The sequence below is a fragment of the Protopterus annectens genome, chromosome 3.part1 (genome assembly GCF_019279795.1).
Source record: "Protopterus annectens isolate FY-2018-M chromosome 3.part1, PAN1.0, whole genome shotgun sequence".
NCBI lineage: Eukaryota > Metazoa > Chordata > Ceratodontiformes > Protopteridae > Protopterus > Protopterus annectens.
This window is the reverse complement of record NC_056732.1, coordinates 481488339-481509881: the sequence shown is the minus strand read 5'-3', so window position 1 is coordinate 481509881 and position 21543 is coordinate 481488339. Positions and strand designations below refer to the sequence as shown.

General features: G+C 45.1%; 1 protein-coding gene across 1 annotated transcript in view; it reads right to left on the bottom strand.

The window, feature by feature from the left end:
- Positions 1-21543, bottom strand: part of ENPP2 (ectonucleotide pyrophosphatase/phosphodiesterase 2) — a gene marked incomplete in the record, with an annotated part of 2364887 nt that overhangs the window by 1723595 nt on the left and 619749 nt on the right.

The window sequence follows — 21543 nt, the reverse complement described above, 5'->3', positions numbered from 1 at the left end:
CGATTTGTAACATGTATTTCTATATAGTAATAACAAAGAAAAAAGATCACAGCACTTTTCATAATCGTAAGCATGCATCATGCATACATACAACTTCCATCACAGCTCTGTTTTTAAACTTATGCATTAGTACATACTCGCACACTTTTCAAGTCCTACTTGTTTTAGTCTTTTATTTAAGCTTTTTTTTCCATATTGTTCCCAAATGTACCATTTACTGTTATGGAAATTTCCTCCATCTTTTAATGATACTTTTATTTCCTTTACAATAAATATTCAATGGTTCATTTACAGCTGGTTTAGTCTGATTTCCACTCTCAAGTAACTGTTTATTTTTTAGCTGCAAATAACATTAAACTTAACAAGGAATTACTATATCCTAACACTTCTAAACCCAGACACCAACTCAACAGCACTGTCTTCTTGGATAATACAATATGTTTCTCTGACAACAGAGCCACAACATTTTGTAGGAAGTCCTTAAATTCAAGTAACTCCACATATTCCCACAAAATGTATTCACAATTTCCATTTTCATTCTTTTCACATCTCCAACATCTGTTCCCTGCTTGAGGGAAAATCATGTGAACTAGAGGAATATAAAAGTACTTCTGTAAACATTTCCATGCATATATCCTAAATCCCATGAATTCTGTAGCATACTTGATCCTTAGAAAACTGTTCCAAAGTGCTCTTTTGCAATTTGCTGCTCCAATCTCCCCCCCAGACTTTTTTCAAAATCTACTTCATTTTTTTATTTTTAGTAATTACCATGTAATCTTTTATATGACTTGCTAATCAGCCCTTTCGTAATAACATCTTCTGTTCTTGATTTCACTAAAATGCCTACCTACCAGTGCTCTCTCACTTGATACACCCCCACTCTGGCTCCTAATATGGAAGACGTTCTTTTAACAAGCATATCAAACACAAGCATGGCTACTTTTCACTTCCAACTTATTTGCTCCTAGTAGCATGGCTCCTTTTTGGCTTCCTTCAGTTACTTCCTGTCATCTTTTGCACATTTTTCTGCGCAGTTAGTTTTATGTTTTCCAATCACCAAAATCTATTTTCTGTAAGCCTTTACTGGCTCAGTCTTTACGTGATCTGCAACATATATATAACATTCTGTGCAGTTATTTCTATTCTCCTTAAGGGCTTGTTTTAAAATCACTACTTTCTCTGCATTCCTCATACCCCACCTTGCTTTACCAGCACTGTCTTCCATTTTGCTCTATAGCCATCTGTTTGTGATATATACAAGTCGGAGCTGTGTAGCTTTTACGAATCCCTTCGAATCGGGTATTAAACTACCCTGTTCAAGATGGAAGCAACTCAACCACTTTACTCTTGCCATTTTCCCTTCCCAAATAAATTCCTTCAACTCTAATACTGCCCACAAATTTGCCTAAGGCTGATAAAAGTATGTTTGACCCATGTAAACAATCACCTAAACTAAACAGTAACAAAGCTTTTTGATATTTTAATTTCTTCTAAATCATCATCATTCTGTTAATGTTATCAGATGTTGGTTTCCCTTCCACAAAACCAGACTGATCCATATCTGTTAGCTTTGTTAACATTTTTGCTATTCTCTTAGCTAATTATATATATATATATATATATATATATATATATATATATATATATATATATATATATAAATACTTTGTAATCAAGTTTTAGAACTGAAAATGTTCTCTACAAGGTACAGACTGACAATCCTCCCTCTCCTTTGGTAATACTACTACCACTACCTTCACCCACTATACGGGTATTTCCTCCTTTTCAAAACATTATTAAAAAGTACTTTTCAAATCTTCAGCAGCCTCCTGTCTCAACTTCCAAATTTATGTAGGAATTACATACATACTTGGAGATTTCCTTCCTCTTTAGTTATACTTCACATTTTCATTTGTCCTTTACCTATTATGGCTGTTAATTACTAAGCTTCCACTTCACCAAGCTTTTGCATACCTAGTATCTCCAAAAAAGCTGTGTTTCTTCCAGATTTCTCCACACCACTGACTGCACTATACAGATTTCAGAAATTTGACAAAATATCTCCACTATATCTTCATAGGTAGGTACTAGGCTATCTGCCCGAGGGCATTTATAAGCCTAGCCAGAGTGTGTCGGCTTTCACCACCCCATTGATTAATTAACTGAGCCTCTATCAAGCAGAGCCAATGAGGTGATCCCAGGGGTGTACTTTCTGTTACCCATCCACTCGTCAACGTTTCTCTTGAGTGTTAGTGAGGGGCTCTGCCTAATGTAGTTAGGAATTTTGTTGTAAAGCATGGGGAGTCTCTGTGACAGGAATCTATCCCTCCAGCATGTTCTATTTATTGTTGTGGCGAGGTTTAGCTCATTAGACTGCATGGTTCTCAGTGACTTGGATTTCTTTAGGTGGAGCATGTCCATCAATTCTGAGTTGGACATGGCTTTGTAAGTCAGGCACAGATCACCTCTGAGTAACGATATGCCACTGAGTACAGCCGGAGTTTTTCAGTCGGTCTGCATAGGACATATGTTTGAGGCCAGTAATCCTCTTGGCGAGATACTTTTGTGGTCTTTCTAGCTGTTGGAAGTGTCTTGTGAGGTAAATCCCAAATGGGGTATTGTACTCTATGATGGGTCTGATGAGTGACGAGTAGAGGGGCACTATAACCTCTATTTCTAGATGCGAACCCTTTAGTAATTAGATGAGCCACACAGGATTTCCTAACTACTTTGGCAATATGATCGCCAAAGGAGAGATCACCATCTACCAGAGTCCCCAGATCTCTTATTACCTCTTCTGTATTAAGGGGGCTGCCACCTATGTGGTAATTTGTGGCGGTTTTGCTTTTCCCAAATGGGATGACTATGCATTTTTTGGCATTTAGCTTGAGGCCATGGCTTTGACACCAGGTGTCTGTATCAGTAAGGCCTTTTTGGAGGATGTCCGTGTCAGATGGAGAGTCAGTTACGGCTCCCAGTTTGCAGTCATCGGCGAACTTAGTTAGTCATAGTCCTCCTGTGTTTGGCTGTACTTCTGAGAAATATATGCCGAACAGTAGGGGTCCCAGGACCGAGCCTTGCGGGACACCACTTGTGACTGGTTTAGAGTCGGACCTGGAGCCTGCTATTCTTATCGTGTGAGTTCTGTCTGTAAGCCAGTTGGCAATCCATCTTGTGACGCAGAGGTTTATGTTCAGGCTGGTGAGTTTTTCTATAATACCTGGGTGAGGAATGGTGTCAAACGCCTTGGTGAGGTCAAGGTAGGCTGTGTGAACCACCTTTCCCTCATCTATGGCCTTGGTGACTGTCTCGAAGTCAATAAGGTTTAGTAGGCATAATCTGCCCTTAAAGCCAAACTGGGTCGGGTTAAATGTTTGGAGGTTTCCAATATCTTTGTTAATGAGTTCCATGATGATGCGCTCCATAGTCTTGCAGACCAGGCTAGTCAGGCTTATAGGGCGATAGTTACCAGGGTCAGCTGTGGCCCCTCCTTTGTGGAGAGGAATAACCGCTGCTATGCGCCATTCTATGGGCATGTAGCCTGTGGAGAGGCTGAGGTTGAACAGCGTGTTTAGGTGGGGGGTTAGTTTGTTCTATAGTTCGTGCAAGACGCATCCTGGGACACCATCTGGCCCCATTGATGCTGTGTTTTTGGATTTTGAAAGGGCTGTTTTCACCTGTGCGTCTGTGATTTCTGGGACACTACACTTTTCCAGTATTGTTGTGGGCCCTTTTGGAGGTGGGGGGGGTGAAGTTTGCACTGAATCTATCTGCTAGGATGTTGACTATATCAGTAGGTTCAAGTATATTTTGTGCTATTTTGCACTAGCTCAGAGCATATCTGCAAGTTGCCAATTAGATTCTTGACATAGCTACAAAAGAAGTTATGTACTCACCATAATGTTCCATCTGAGTAGGTACTTCATTTGTATGCAACCTGTGGGGAGCCGGCAGCTTTCCAAGCTCCTAGCTCCTCCCCCTACCCATAATCCCCCTGCTACCAACCATATTACCTCAGATCGTTTTTTTTTTGCCTCACCAACCTGGTAACATGAAAATTCAACTGCAAAGGTGATCTGAAAATCCCGAAAGGTTCAGGGGATGGCAGGGGGGGTCGGTTGCAGACAAATTAAGTACCTACTCAGATGGAACGTTATGGTGAGTACACAACTTCTTTATCTGAAGTAGTTACTTCATTTGCTCTGCAACCTGTGGGACAGAGTCCCCAGCTACCTTATAAGAACCTGGGTTGTCCTTACGGAAAGATATTCCGAAGCACCGCGGAGCCAAAAGAAGCCCTACTTCTCGAAATCACATCTAATTTATAATGAGAAATGAACGTATGAGAAGAAGACCAAGTAGCTGCTGAACATATGTCGTCCACTGGAACCCTAGACCAGAAGGCTGTTGAGGTGGCTACAGATCTTGTAGAATGAGCACGGATACTAACCGGGGCTGGTTTGCCAGACGATATATATCCCTGAATAATACACTGACGGATCCAATTTGCTACAGTGACTTTGGAAATGGCTTTACCCATGGCTGATTTTGCATACTAGACAAACAACTGGTCCGACTTGCAAAACTCTCTAGTCCTATGCAAGTAGAAACGCAGCTGTCTGTGTACATCCAATTTGTGTAATGTGTATTCTCCCTTGTTCTGAAATGTTGGAAAAAACACTGGTAGATTTATCAATTGATATTTGCTTCTGAAGCAACCTTAGGCAAGAAAGACGGGTTTAGTCCTGAGGGACACTCTATCTTTGTGAAAGATAAGGTAAGGAGGTTTCATACACAAGGCTTGTAATTCTGAAACCCTTTTGGCCGAAGTAATAGCCACTAAGAAGGCTGTTTTCCATGACAAGAACTTCAACGGAATTGAGGCCGCAGGTTCGAAAGGTGGATTCGTTAAGGCTTGCAAGATTAAAGTGAGATCCCATGGGGGAACCACAGACTTTATCGGTGGATTTAAAAGGAAGATGCCTCGTAAGAAGGTTTTGCACAACTTTGTAGATGCTAAGGAACCTATGCCATCACCCACATGAAAATGGGAGATGGCTGCCAATTGCACTTTAACTGTAGAAGCGCTTGCTCCCTGTCGAAAGATCAACGAGAGGAAGTCTAGGATGGTCGGAATAGGGACAGTAAATGGGTCCAAGCCCTTATCTTTGGCCCAAATGGAAAAACGTTTCCATTTACTGTTGTAAAGTTTTCTGGTAGACGGCTTATGAGCCGCAACCAGAATGGCCTTAACGGGAGATGAGATACCAGGAGTCCTAGCCATTAATGGAACTGGATCAGCCAAGCCGCAAGCTTGAGGTTGACCAGGTTAGGGGTTGGGCAATCCGCGGTATGAGAGATCAGTTCTGGACTGGGATCCAGAATCCACGGAGCAGCCACACTGAGACCGCAGAAAGGGGAACCAGATCTGCCGAGGCCAGAATGGGGCTATGAGGATAACTCTGCTCCCCAACTGACAGGCTTTCTGAATGAATTTCATCACGAGTGGAAGGGGGGGATAAGCATAAAGGAGCCCGGGAGGCTAAGCATGGACTAGAGCGTCTCTGGGGGTTTCCCCTCTGGGGGGAATTATTGCGAAGTACTCGCTGAATTTTATGTTTAACGGAGAAGCAAAAAGATCGCAGTGAGGCTGACCCCATTTGTGGAAGATCTGCTTTGCAACAGATGGAATCAGAGACCACTCGTACGGAGTGAGAAGCACCCGACTTAGCTTATCTGCTAATATGTTGGATCGTCCCGGGATGTGCGTTGCTTCCAGAAAACGGTTGGTGGAGATCGCCCATTCCCAAACTCTCATGGCCTCTCGACACAGGGGGTAAGATCTGGTTCCTCCCTGTTTGTTTATATACCAGACTACAGACATGTCTGTCTGGATTGCAATAGTCCCCAGGGGAAGAAGGTCATGGAGAGCTTGCAACGCCAAAAGCACCGCCCTCATCTCTAGGACACTGATATGCAATGCGGTCTCTAGGGAAGTCCACGTGCCTTGAATGGATCTGCCTGAACAATGCCCCCCCCACCCGAGGCGAGAAGCGTCCGTGGTCAACGTGGCTTCGACCGGGGGATCACAAAAGGCCTCCCTTCTCTGAGTTCCCATGCATGCAACCACCAAAGAAGGGAGTCCCTGCAAACTCTGCTCAGTGGTATCAGCGTGTTCAACGGGTGGAGCAAGAGGGACCATTGGACTTGAAGGGTCCAATGTAATATTCGCATTCGCAGACGGGCATGGAGGGAAAGACCGATCGCTGCTGCCATAGACCCTAGTGCCCTCAGGACTAACTCCGCTGGAGAGTAGGACTCCAGAGAAGGGCTAACACCTGATAAGACAAGCTGTTCAGTCTGACTGATGTTAGAGTAGCTCGAGAGATTCGAGTATCCAACCTGGCCCCTATGAATTCCAGGGCTTGAGTGGGGCACAGGCAGGACTTCTGCCGGTTTACTGAAATGCCTAGGTTGTGGGCTAGAGTCAGTGCGTAATCTCTAGCTACAGAGAGCTGATGCCTGTTGGTCGCGGTGAGGAGCCAGTCGTCTAGGTACGGGAAGACCTGAATGCCCTGAAGTCTCAGGTGGGCTGCAACCACCGCCATGACCTTGGTGAACACTCTGGGGGCTGAGGTGAGGCCGAATGGAAGAACCCTGAATTGATAATGACTGGCTCCGAGCCGGAAGGGGAGAAACCTCCTGGATTGTCTTGTCCATCAAGATGTGGTAGTATGCATCCTTGAGGTCTATGGAGCACATCCAGTCGTTCTCCCACAGAAAGGGGAGAATAGATTGAAGAGTGACCATCCGGAACTTTTCCGTGGGTATGAACAGGTTCAGAGCGGAAAGGTCTAAGATGGGTCTGAGGTCCCCGGTTTTCTCTGGCACCAAAAAGAACCTTGAGTAATAACCCAATCCGGACTGATCTGGGGGGATGGGCTGGATGGCTCCTTTTCTTAGCAGCTTCAAAATCTCTGAAGCCGCTGCCTTCCCCTGATCGGGTAGGACACTGGGGAGGCGTCTGGTTTTGGGGGGAAGATTTAGGAAAGGAATGAAATAACCTCTGGAAATGATACGGAGCACCCATCGATCCATTGTAAGGGACTCCCAGTTTGACAGGTGCTCCGTCAACCGCCCCCCGACTGCCTCCAGAGAGGGACAGTCGGGCAAGCCCTCAGGGCTGTTGCGCGGGTCTGTCCGAGAAAGGTTCTCTAGACCCGAAATTACGCGGCCCCCCTCTGCCTCTGGGCCGGCATCCACCTTGTCCTCCTCTGCCTCTAGAGGAAGAGTGGTCCGCAGCTGGATGGGATTGCTGAGACTTGCGGAACCACAGCTTCTTTTGTCCCCTCTGATTAGTAGAGAAGGATCTTTGGGGACTAGAGAAGCGGACTCCGACGGCAGAGAGCGTCTTCCCGTCCTTTTCGCTTTGGACCTGCATATCGCGAACGGTCTTGCCGAAAAGAGCAGAACCGTCAAAGGGGGCGTTCGCAAAGGACGCCTTGAAGGGATCCGCGAAGTCGCAAAGACGGAGCCACGCGCGACATCGTAAGACGACCCCTGCTCCGCTGGCTCTAGCGGCTCCTTCCGAAGCGTGAGAGAGGAGCTGCATAGACGTATTGGAGATGGATTTCAGAGTGGCCATTCGTGTTGTAAACACATTCCTGTCTCCGACCGACATGGACTCCAGGGGGGGGGGCTGCAGCGTATTCCTTGATCAAGTCTCGCTGTAGCCTGATGGTATGTGCCATATAATTCAGCGCCCTTAAGGAAAAGGTCACTGAAGCAAACATCCGCTTCTCAATCCGGTCCAACGCTCGAGATTCTTTATCTGGTGGGTGGACTAAAGAACTCACCTGAGCGAGTTCTTTCTTGGTGGCCGCTGTCACCATCATGGCATCAACAGGGGATCCTTTGGCCCATGATTGCCTATCTGTGGGGGGACTTAGTATTTTATTGGGACGCCTAGGAATTGGCTCCACGGTGTCGGGCTCCTTCCACGCCCTGGTAGTAATTAAGTCCTCCAGGCGGTCAGCTGGAGGGGACACCCAGGAAGTAGATGGGCCTGCCTCAAATGCCTCCAGGAACACAGATTCATCAAGGGAAGGTTTTTGGGCAGACCACCCCCCTCTAATACGCAACATTTCCATGATGTCTCCAAAGGAGACATCTTCAGGGGGTGACCTTGGGGAACCCTCCCTATCATCTAAGTCCGTGTCGGTGGTAACGGACTCGGGGGAGTCCAGGTCACTCCTTTTACACCAACATTTCCAAGGAACCTCCTCGGTGGGGCTATCCGAAGAGGGCTCGTCCACGGGTTGTTGTTCCTCCGCAGGAACGAGCTGGAGGGCTTGGGCAGGCTGTCCCGATGGTCGGATGATGGACGACAGACCCTCATACAGTGGGGGTACGGGTGGATCCGAAGCCCGAACCGGGGATCTGGAGGATCTCGACAGTAACCTCTCCACTACCTCAAAAGCCGAAGGAGAATCACCCTTCACCAGCCTCTGAGAGCAATCTCTTCGGCTCCGAGGAAGGGATCGGGGTCGAGCCGAAGCAGTCGGCGCTGAGAGAGAGGTGTGCTCCGAAGCCAACAGCTCCGAAGATACAACTCCCTCGGATCCGACGCTCAGCCCTCGGCACCGAGAGCTCGGATCCGACAAGCTCGAGGGCATAGTCGGCGTCGGAGAGACCAGCGCTATCGGCGCCGACAAATCCCTGGGTCCGAATGGGCCCGGATCCGATGACTCCGAGATCCGAAAACGAGTCAGAGAAGGAGTGATCGGGGCAAACATGGGGGCCGCACTCCCCCCAGAGGGGGGGGGAGGGGAGGCAAGCGCACCCCCATCTGCATTTGGGTCTGTAAGAACCAACGCATCATCCGATCCATATTCGCTTCGGAGATGCTTTTGGTTGACCTGGAAGAGGTAGTCGAGGCGGGCCAAGAGGGCCGCCTTGACGACCTCGAGGGAGACCGATCTTCCTTCTCCAGCTACAGCGAGAAGCTAGGCGAACGGAGCCAAGAGGAGAAGGATCCGGAGACCCCCAAAGGAGACTTAGCTACTTTAGCTGCCGGAGCCAAGGGGTGAGACTCGGCCCGCCTTTTATGGGATCTATGTCCCTCCTTATCCTTGTGCCTCTTCTCCTTAGTTGAGGAGGCACTAGTTTTCCCAGAGCTCAAACCCAAAGAGGGAGGTTGAGTCCCGGGTTGAGCTGAGGGAACAGAGGGCGCTGAGGCAGCTGAGGCAGCCGGAGCCCGAACGGGGGAGGAAGAAGAAGCTGACTCCTGGGACAGGACGCACAGATCTGGCAGGCCTCTGAAAGATGGGCTGCCCCCAGGCACAAAACGCACTGAGTGTGGCCATCAGCTGGGGAAAGCTTGCGGCCACACTCAGTACATTTAGAAAAAATGGCCTTAGGCCCTTCCGCCATGTATAAACACTCACGCACACACCCAAACGCTAAGGGGGGAGGGGGAGTGACAAAAGAAAAACTAATTAACTGTACCAAGGAAAAAAATTAAACTAGCACTAAAAAGGGGTAGAAAAAGGTTTACTACCACACGCACATGATTTTTAAACTTTAGGATGAAGTTATAATCAGAAACGATCTCACCCAGCCAGGAGCTCTTCAAAGGGAAAGCTTCTTCAGCCGCGGCAAAAAACGATCTGAGGTAATATGGTTGGTAGCAGGGGATTATGGGGAGGAGCTAGGAGCTCAGATCTTGGAGCTTGGAAAGCTGCCGGCTCGGATCCGATACCCGCAGGTTGCAGAGCAAATGAAGTAACTATTTCAGATGAAGGCTTTGTGGTTATCTTTCAAATCCTTGGCTATTTTTCTTTTGAAGTTAGCCTTGGATGATTTTATGTGGGACCTTAAGTTTCTTACTGATACTGATCAGGGATGTCTTTCCTTCTTGGGATTTACTTTTTTTCTGAACTAGTTTCCTCCTTTTATTGTATAACCTGCTTATGGCAGGGGTCCACCAGACTGGTTTCCTTCTCTTAGGGGAGTGAGTCTAGGCTTTGCTAGGGATGGCACGATCCATGCATCCTTATAGGTGCTTACAGAGTGCATTTGTAAAGGATTCTGCATCTTGGGCAGCGTTATCCTTTAGCGTGGGGGCTGTGAAACTTACCACCTCTGTCTTAAGTAAGGTGAAGTTTGCTTTAGAAAAGTTTTTCACTGTGGTTTACTTGGTTGGGGGTAGTGGTAGGGTGTGGACATCCAGGGTGATTAGTTTACGGTCTGATCTAACCAGTGACAGGTTGACCTCTGGTGTGGAACACCTGTCGCCCATGTTTGTGATGACCAGGTCCAACATGCTTTCACCTCTGGTAGGGGAGTTTACCAGCTGATCCAGGGCATTTGAGTTGATGAATTCCAGGAAGTGCTGAGCCTGGGAGTTTGTACTCAAGTAGTTTTCTCAGTTAATGGTAGGGTAATTGAAATCGCCCAATATCAGGGTGTTCAGTAGGACCTTCATGTTTTCCATTGTCTCCAGAAAGGCAGAGTGGTGGTCCTGGGTCGTGAAGGGTGATCTGTAGCAGACCACAATTTGCATTGCAGATTTGCCTGATGTTAGTTGCACATGGATGATCTCAGAGGTATCATGCTGTGCCACTAACCTGGAGGGGTAGGTATCCTTGATGAATATGGATACACCTCCTCCTTTTGTGTTTCGGTCCACGTTCTGTGGCCGAAATGTGTGGTATGAGTTGTAGCCCAGTAGTGCTGGAGTGCTCTCTGGAGCCTTGAACCAGGTTTCAGTTACTAAACAGATGTCTACGTTCTCCATACTGAGGAGTGCTTCGAGCACTTGCATTTTGAGATTTAAACTCCTGGCGTTGAGTAGCATAACCCTCATTTTTTTATTTGTGCTGTTTATGAAAGCGGTTTTGACTTTTGAGCCTTGCCTAAAAAAGGCACTATGGGGGCAAGCAAGAGCCTTGACCAGTATTCGAAAGCCTAGGGGTGACAGAGGTGCAAGCCGTCTCTTGCGAAGCAACGCAGCTTGTCGAGCATGTTGCCCCAGGCTGACAAACACTGGATCCCCTTTGAATGACACAAGAAGCTTAGCCAATTGTTGAAATTGATAATTTTTTTCTTTATACTGAGGTATCATTCTTGGTAAGGGCAGGATGCTACTCAGGGTCAGGGTCATACCCGCCTGGTCTACATGATCGGAGAGCTCTTCCATGTCTCTTTTCATGTAGTCCTGGAGGTACATCTCAAGTCATTCACACCAACAGGAACAATGACAGAGTCATATTTGTACTTGTTCTGGAGTGACCTGAGTGCTTCTGTTATGTGGCAGATTCTGGCTCCCGACAGGCAACTAACAGTAACCTTCTTGTCCAGCCTAGTGAGTGGGACATCAGTGTGCTTGACTATAGAGTCACCTATTACTAGTGTGTTAGGTATGTTGTTTCGCCTTAAGGGCTGTGATTGTGCGGCACATTGATTTTGTGTTTTATGTGTTGTCTGGTTTGTGACGGGAGGTGCAGGTTTTTTGGGTGTCTGCTTTGGAGCTCTCTGATGCTTTTGCAGGTTTTTATTTAGAGCTTCAGAGTATGATTTAGTGTATTTATGTGTATTTTTTGCCAGTGCTGGTTTAGTAGGTCTATGTGAGGTGGAGGTGTGGTGCAAGTGTTAACCTTCTCCTCATGACTGTCTGTTCCAGTCTTGGGTGGAGAGACCTTAGCCTCATTTGTTGTAGGAGGAGAGGGTTGTCTGTGTACATGAGGCAGTTGTAACATTGCCTCAGGATACCCAGGTTCACCAGCTGGACTGGATAGTACACCTGAAGTTGCCCTTTGGTCATGCCTGAATAGTGGCGTGAGCTGCTTAGTCGCTTGGTTGGTGAGGGGTGGATAAAGAGCCTTGCCCTGCTGGGCAATCAAGTGTGGGGGTATATTAGTGCTTGCTATTAGGTCTGAGCAAGTGGACTGTAGGATGCTTTTTGAGTGCTTAGGTTGAGACACAGACTAGTTTCAAGGGAAAAACTGAAGAGGAGACTTAGTGGAGCCGGGAATAATTTAACCATAGCTAACCAGTGCTGCCCGGCGAGCAAAACCGTGCAAAAGCGTTTTTTAAACTACTAACTTCTGGGCTGGAACCAGTCCTCCAGGGACAGATGGCTGCTCAAAGTTCCCCTCTCTCACAGGTGAACTGAGAAACTTCTCTCTATCCAAGTAAGGTATGGGCAACTCAGAAACTTGTAACACAGCCCTGAATTTAGCACTGGCCTGAAAACTGAACTACACTAACTTAGAAGGGTGGGAAACAAGGAATGTTTTTTTTTTTTTTTTTTGAAAAGATAAGACAAAAACAATAAAAAGTACACTTAAAACAGCTTTAAACGACGACGAGTTATCAGAAAAGGCCATCGTACTTTAGTGTGTAGCCTACAAAAGTTAAACAAATTATTTAAACAAAAAAATGACTTTTTAAAAGTGCAGTTAGTCAAATAAGTACAATATGTGAAAAAAAAACAAGCTTTTAAATCACAATAAACACTGGAAAATCAGCGTTTAGGTGGAAAACAGTTAAGTAAAGCAAGAAAATACAGAAAACTGATAATCACGCCAAAGACTCTCTTTTAAGCTAGAAGGCTTGCATCAGTTTAAGACTTTCTAGTGCTTTCCAGTAAGTTAGTTATAGGAATGATGGGAAACAAGAGCAGATGTGGTCTTTTAAACCAGAAAGTTGAAAGAGATGGACAGCTTCCCAAATTATCAATAAACTACAATTCCTGGGCCAAGAACCACTCCTCTTGTGATAGACAGGCTACCTAGTACTTACCAGTCCCACTGATTAGCTAGAAGGCTCCACTCCAACACAAAGGCTTGGGGGATCTCAGAAGCTTACAAACAGTCCTGGATACAGCAAATCTGTACCTGGACTAGACTAGTTATGGGAAAGGTGGGGATCAAGCGCAAACACGGGCTTTAAAACCAGAAAGTTGAAAGAGATGGAAAAACTGCCCAAACAGCCAATAGCTACAATTTCTGGGCCAGGAACCACTCCTCTTGTGGTAGAAAGGCTACCTAATGCTTACCTCTCCCACTGATAAGCTAGAAGGCTTCCCTCCACCACAAAAAGGCTTGGGGTGGCTCAGAAGCTTACAAAGAGTCCTGGATACAGCAATTCTGTACCTGGACTAGACTAGTTACAGGAAAGGCAGGGAACAAGCACAAACGCAGGCTTTTAAGCCAGCAAACTGAAAGAGATGGAAAACTGCCTAACCGGACAATAAACTAGAATTTATGGGCCAAAACCCATTCTTCCCGTGGAAGATAGGCTACCTAGTGCTTACCACCCCCATTAAGCTAGAAGGCTTCCCCCCAACACAGAAAGGCTTGTGGGGCTCAGATGCTTACCAACAGTCCCGGATACAGCAAGTCTGTATCTGGACTAGACTAGTTACAGGAAAGGTGGGAAATAAGCGTAAATGTGGCTTTTAAACCAGAAAATTGAAAGAGATGGGAAAAAAACTGCTCAAACGGCCAATAAGGCACAAGTTCTGAGCCAGGAGTCACTCCTCTTGTGGTAGATAGTCTACCTAGTGCTTACCACTCCCACTGATAACCTAGAAGGCTTTCCTCCAACACAGAAAGGCTTGGGGGTCTCAGAAGCTTACCAACAATCCTGGATGTAGCAGCTCTGTATCTGGACTAGGCTAGTTACAGGAAAGGCGGGAAACAAGCGCAAGTGCGGCTTTCAAACCAGAAAGTTGAAAGAGATGGAACAAAACTGCCCAAAATGGCCAATAGCTACAATTTCTGGGCCAGGGACCTCTCCTCTTGTGGTAGATAGGCTACCTAATGCTTACCACTCCCAATGATAAGCTGGAAGGCTTCCCTCCGACACAGAAAGGCTTTGGAGGCTCAGAAGGTTACAAAGAGTCCTGGACACAGCAAATCTGTACCTGGACTAGACTAGTAACAGGAAAGGCAGGAAACAAGTGCAAACACAGGCTTTTAAATCAGAAGGTTGAAAGAGATAGAAAAGCTTCCCAAATGGCCAAAAAACTATAATTTCTGGGCCAGAAACCTCTCCTCCTGTGGTAGATAAGTTAGAAGGCTTCCCTCCAACACAGAAAGGCTTGGGGGGCTCAGGAGCTTACAAACTGTCCTAGAGGACTAGACTAGTTACAGGAAAGGCACGAAACAAGCTTAGAATTTATTTTACAGAAAAGCAGCTAAAACAGCAGTATATACAATTCAAATGCAGTGCAGGCTAGCACACGTGTAGCAATATTACGGCAAATACAGTTTAATTAAATGCAATTAAATTAACAAATGACTAAAAAACAATTGCAGAAGGCATTAAATTAGAAGGCTACTAACAAGCAGTAATAAGTGCAGAGTAAGAGCAACTGAACAGATAAAGTACAGTTGTGTATACCTACCATAAATGTAGATGTTAGAGTGTCTTCACTGTTGCAGTCATAACTGTAGGGTACTCCTGCCGGCAGGCTGCCCGAGGTGGCCATAATATCAAAGTCTGGGTCTGGCGTCAGCTGTTTCAGCTAGAACCCTGACGTCAGAGCACATGGGTATAAAGCTGACAGCCGACGCCATCTTCTCCAGCCTTTCTTGCCCCTGATGTCAGAAGACCCCATAAAACCAGAAGGTGTCCCAAGGGAAACACAAATACACCAGAAAGGTAGTGGAAAGGAAAATGCAGTAAGCAAACAGAAACAAGAGGGGTCTGGAGGGAGGGAAACACCGACTACAACAGTGAAGACACTCGAACATCTACATTTATGGTAGGTATACACAACTGTACTATGTTCATCGTGTTTCACTGTTGCAGTCATAACTGTAGGGTAGAATCCCAAAGCTGAGAATACGGGAGGAGGTTATGAAGTAGAAGGAGCAGCTAGAAGACCCTGCAAGACAGCAGAGACAAAGCCTGCCCTAGACTTAAGAGTACAAAGGGAGGTTATAGTGCTTGGAAAAAGTATGCACAGAGCTCCAAGTGGCAGCCTCCAGAATGTCCTTGGTAGGAACTCCTCTGAGAAAGGCTGCTGAAGTGGCAGCTGCCCTAGTAGAATGAGTCCTTACGGTACCTGGAATTTGTTTTCCATAAAGAGAGTAACAATATCTTATTCCATGAGCAATCCATTTGGAAATAGTTTGCTTAGAAATGGCTTTACCAAGAGAACTGGAAGCAAAAGAAATAAGCAATTGATCTGATTTTCTGAAACTTTTAGTTTTGTCCAGGTAAAAACGTAGTTGCCTGTGTACGTCTAATGAATGCAAAATCCTTTCCCCCCTATTTTGGGGTTTTGGAAAAAAGGTAGGAAGGTGAATAGTCTGATTTAGAGCCACTCTAGAAACTACCTTAGGCATAAATGTAGGATTGGTCCTCAAGGAAACTCTGTCCTGATGGAAGATGAGGTATGGTTCCACGGCCATGAGGGCTTGTAACTCAGACACCCTTTCTGTGGCAGAAGTCAAGGCCAACAAGATAGCTGTCTTCCAGGATAAGAACTTAATGTCCACAGAGGCAGCAGGCTCAAAAGGAGGCAAAGTAAGCTTTTCCAAGACATAGTTGAGATCTCAAGGAGGGACAGGAGGAGTTCTAGGAGGTTTTAAATTCTTAGCTCCTCTCAGAAATTGTCTGACCAACTGGTGGGAAAAAATGGGAGGATCACAATTGAAATGTGCCGAAATAGCAGACGCATGAATTTTAATGGAAGAAAATGAAAGACCTTTAATCAAAAGGTCTGAGAGATAAAGTAAAATAGAAGAGATACCCGGTATTAAAGGATCAGAGCCACGATCCTGCATCCAAATACAAAATCTTTTCCATTTAGAAGCATAAGATTTCCTTGTACTAGGACGCCTAGCTTCCAAAAGAACATCTAAAACTTGTTTAGGAAGAGAAGGAATCAATTGCCTTTGATGAGCCAAGCTGCCAGACAGAGAGTCTTGATTTGAGAGTGAAATACCTGACCCTGATGCTGGGACAGTAGAGAATGGGTCAGAGGAAGACTCCAAGGAGGTACCAAGGAAAGATGCAGTAGAGTAGGGTACCAAAACTGACGAGGCCAATTCGGAGCTATCAAAATGATCAGTCTGGGTTTGTCTAGCTTTATCTTTAGCAATACCCGAGGCAGAAGAGGAAGTGGAGGGAAGGCATATCCCGAAAGATTCCTCCAGCTGAAGGACAGGGCATCCACTTTCCAAGCTGTCTTGTGGAAGGACCTGGTGCAAAAGAGAGGCAACTGATGGTTGAGATGAGATGCAAATAGATCTATCTGAGGACAGCCCCACACTGCAGTTATCTTGCTGAATAAGTTGGGGTCCAACATCCATTCGTGAGGATCCAAAATGTTTCTGCTTAGGCTGTCTGCTAAGAGATTTTGTTTTCCTGGAATGAACTGTGCCTGAAGATCCAGATTCAAATTTAGGGCTGTATCCCATAAAGTCATGGCAAGTCTGCAAAGGGGGTAAGAGTGAGAGCCCCCTTGCTTGTTTATGTACCGCATGACTGTGGTATTGTCTGTTCGATTTAGCAGAGGTCCTGGCTTCAAAAGAATCTGGAAAGCTAGAAGAGCATTTTGGACTCCTAACATTTCTTTCAAGTTGATGTGCCATAGAAGGTGTTTGTTTGTCCAAGAACCCTGTTGGCATTTGTCTAGAAAATGAGCTCCCCGTGCATAATCCGAGGCGTCCGTGGTTGTGGTCTGTGTAGGTTGAGGCAGACGAAAGGGCTTGCCTTCGTTCAAAACACACGCCCTGGACCACCAAAGGAATTCCTTCTGGAGGCAGGGAATCAGTGGAATCATTGTATGCAGACTGTGGCAATGTTGAGACCATACACTCTTTAGGTACCATTGAAGTTTCCTCATGTGAAGCCTCGCATTTGGAATCAACAGGATGCAAGAGGCCATGTAGCCCAGAGCCTGCAGGAATTTCCTTGCAGTGAGCTGAGTTAATGCTGCCAAGGTCTTGAAGATTGAAGCCAGCTGTAACTTTTTCTGGAGTGAGGAAGGCTTTCTGTAAACTTGTGTCCAAAAGAGCTCCCAAGAAGATCATTCGTTGAGAAGGAATCAAATGTGACTTTTTTGTGTTCACTGAGAATCCCAGTAGTAGGAGAAGACGTTGAACAAAATGCAGATGTTGAAGTAGAAGGTCTTTGCTGTCTGCCTGAATTAGACAGTCGTCCAGATAGGGGTAAATCTGAATCCCCTGAAGTAAGCTACTACTGGAGCCAGGCATTTGGTAAAAACTCTGGGTGCAGTAGATAAGCCAAATGGCAGTACAGAGAATTGGAAGTGTCTCGAGCCTGCCTTGAATCTGCCTTTCTGCAATGTTGCCTTATGGGGATGTGTAAGTAAGCCTCTTTTAAGTCCAATGTTACCATCCAAGCATCTTGTGAGAGCATTGGAAGAAGTTGTTGAAGTGTAAGCATCTTGAATTTTGGAATTTCCAAAAAGGTGTTTAATATTGAGAGGTCCAGAATAGGTCTCCAGGAGTTTTGTTTTCTTGGGACCAGAAAAAGTCTTGAGTAAAAACCTTTCCCCACCTCTAGAGGTGGAACAGGTTCTATGGCCCTTAAGGCTAATAAAGCGTCCACTTGATTTAAGGCCTCTGTCCATTGATGCTTTGGCAGATCTGGCCAGCCGGAAGGCCTTGGCAGAGTGTGAAAGTGGAATATGTAACCTTTCAAAATCACGTCTAACACCCATTTGTCCTGGGTAATGTGAGTCCAATTTTGGTAAAAAAGAGAAAGTTTTCCTCCGAGAGGGGCATCCAGGGAAGGAGGACCTGAAGCCCAGCAGAGGGAGTCATTGAGTCTGTTTTCTTTGGGTTTGAGATCTGTCTTCTCCCCTTCTAGGTGAAGAAGCAGTCCACTGTCTAGATCTGTAGGAAGTCTGAGCCTGCGCCCTACCTCTGGAGCGTCTATATCTTCCCCTTTGAGGCCTGTCAGAGGTGGGAAAAGACCAATTTTTGGAGGGCCAATTTCTGGAAAATCTAGGAGGCTGGACTTGCAAGAAATCTTTTACAGTCTGCATAGACTTGGCTTTTTCTTCCATCTTTTTAATAACCTCCTCAGCCTTAGACCCAAATAAGACATCATGCTGAACAGAGGCATCTAGCAATTTTGCCTTAACTTGTTCAGGTAGATTCTGCTCACGAAGCCAGGCATGTCTCCTGATAACAGTACCAGAGGCAGCCACCCTGCAAGAAGCCTCTAAGGCATCAAAACCACAATGTAAACTATGTTTGCTAACTTGTTCAGTAGCATACAACACATCCTGTAATTCCTTGTCCTCAGCACATGCAGGAAAGGCAGAAATTCTTTGTTTTAAAACAGATAAAAGAAACTGTTGATACTTAAACATGTGAAACTGGCAATTTAAGGCTCTAATAGAAAGGGTAGCTGAAGTATAAACCTTTTGCCCCACCTGTCCAAGGCACGAGAATCCTTCTCAGAGGGGATAGGATTCTTAGAGGAGGCGGCCTTAGCAGCCTTGGAACCCTGCGAAATAGTTTCAGGATCAGCAGAAGGGTTCTTGAATAAGAATTGATGAGAATCAGGGACCCTGTAAAATCTATCAGGCTTAGAAGGAGCAGGCGGCATGGAATCAGGATTCAAATTAGCTTCAGAGAAGGCATCATCCACAATGTCAAGTACAGGAGGAATAGCTAAAGGCCTGTGCTGCGGGAGAAGGAATACCCTGAGTCTCTTTTTGGAAGCAGAATAATCCTGACCTTCCCAATGAAAATGCTCCCTCATCTCATGCAAGGTTTCCCCAAAAGAGAAATCTTCAGGGGGGGGGGGGGGCAGAGGGAACAGAATCCTCTGCATCCGAATCCTCATAAGGAGGGAAGGAGTAATCCTGATCAGAGGAAGAAACTGAAGATACAGAAGCCTGATCAGAGGAATCATAAGGGATATCCTGTATAGGCCTTTTCTCAGGAGGAGGGTGAGAGCCTCTAATCATAGTTAATAAATCCTCAGCCATCCGAAGTAATTGCTTCCGAGTTTTAGGGGCTGAATCCGAAGAAGCTTGAGCAGAAAGTCTGGGTTTAACAGGAGTCTTTGACTTGGCTTTTGTCTTTGTGGAGATAGTAATGTGTGAAGGCCTGAAGACCCCCTCAGAAGCCAGTACCTGCACAGCGGTTCCGGACCCATCTAAAGGAGCGACGTCCGAAGGTCCTGCAGCAGACAAATTACTAGGCCTAGTTGGCTCACCATGTGAGTCCGTGTCGGCCATCGGTTCTGAAGTGGCGGACGACAGGGGCTGCAAAAGCGCCACACTGACGACCGCCGAACCCGAAGCTGGCTCCGGCTGCAAAGTATCCTGTTTGGACCTCGGAGGCCTGTCCTTGTCTTTGCGCTTCTTCTGTAATCTGGTAGTCGGTAAAGTAAGTTTTTTGGTAGACAATTTGGAATCCATTGGTTGAGTCATGGATTTTTACATGATTTTTACATGATTTTTATATATTTTTGACAAAGCAATGTCTTAATGACTAGTTAACTATGTCTAATACTATGTGTTTTAGAGTTTTTAACAAGTACACATTAAATATAAATGTTATATTCAAGTACAATGATACACAATCAAGATACACATGCTTTTATTATTTATTTATTATTTTTTAATCAGCATACAATTTGTACAGATCATTTAACCTTGTGCATTTTATATATTACATTTTAAATATGGTACATATATTTTAAGATATTTCAAAATGTTTTTTTCTTGTCAAACAATGCTTGAAATGGTTAATTAATTAATTGACTGGCCTATCCCAGGATATAAATAAAGGGGATGGCCATATCATATTTGTAACTTGATAAAGCCTGGGATACACCAGGCGAAAGCGCTCGTTTTTATTTGTTGTGGTCTATCAAATTAAAGCAATTTCGACTTCTTATACTGGCTTTTTTTGCTGTTTGGTATTGGCACTGATGACAACTACCTAATTACCAAGATTTATGGACTTTGAATGTAGTATACATTTGCGACAAGCAATTCTCGAGTGATTGGTGGCATTCTCTACAGTTTTCCTGTGCTTCTTGGTTCGTTACTAGTCGGTAAAGTATCCGACGACATTCTATAATTAAATCGTCTACCGAAGTAATTCAAGGCCCAATCGTACCTACGCTTGATAGTGCGAGAATTAAACCTGGCACAGAACCGACAAGAAACGTCGTGGTCAGGGCCTAAGCAAGGTAGACAGTAAGAGTGGAAATCTTTATGAGGTATTTGTTTTCCACACGATACACAATTATTAACTTTTTCTGACATTGGAGGAGCAAGAAAAGGTTTCAACGGGTACTTAGCTTTGAGAAGAGAAGTAGAAAACTTCGGACCGACGACAATCACACCACGTTGTCTTGAAAACGCCAACCAACAACTAGCGAACTGCTTTGCACCGCACGGCAAGAAAGACTGGAGAAGATGGCGTCGGCTGTCAGCTTTATACCCATGCGCTCTGACGTCAGGGTTCTAGCTGAAACAGCCGACGCCAGACCCAGACTTTGATATTCTGGCCGACCTCGGGCAGCCTGCCGGGAGGAGTACCCTACAGTTATGACTGCAACAGTGAAACACGATGAACATCAGCACGCAGAACAGCAACTAAAACAGTTACAGTAAGAACAGCTGAACAAAGTATATATATACACACACACACACACATATATATATATATATATATACACACACACACACACACATATATATATATATATATATATATATATATATATACACATATATATATATATATATATATATATACACACACATACACATATATATATATATATATATATATATATATATATATATATTCCACTCCCCCTTTGAGGGAGGGAACAGAGTGGGATTAAGAGGCTACAGGGGTTGTCCTTCCCAAATGCTCTCTTTGTACACAGGGAGTGCCTGAAATCAGAATATGATCTCACTGCACTCAGTTGCATGAGGAAATGAGATGGGCCCAGGAGGAGTATCCAAATACAAATTTACAGGAGGGGCGGGCAGTTTCAAAGACAACAAGGGACAGAAATAATACAGCACCCTATAAATAATAAGCAAATGTATAAATACAGCACAGTGCAAATTAAGTTGCAAAAAGTGTACTTATCAGTTTGGAATAGATTCCAACTCTGCTCACAGCAAATCTATCAGCTTTCCATCAGTTCACAGAAATGCAGTATGTATTGGAATTACAGCAATGACAGCAGGAATTACAGCAATTCAGGATTCCTATTTCACCTTCTTGTCATGGGATCTCTAAGTTTAGCCACAGCTCTTGCTCCTTCCATGCCTAAGTCTTTGTTCTAAAAGTGTCTGCACTCTGGAATAAATACCAAAAGACAAGTACTTAACTGCAATTTTCTTAAATATATTGTCTAAATGCTCTCTTACTGTGCTTTTAAGCACTCTGCAACTGTTTTTCTTGACCTCTATGCTTCTATCTCCTCTGCAACAGTTTTGTTTTTATTTTTCTCCCACATTTTTACATCCCTTAATTCCACTTCACTTTTAAAACCCATCATCATTTTATC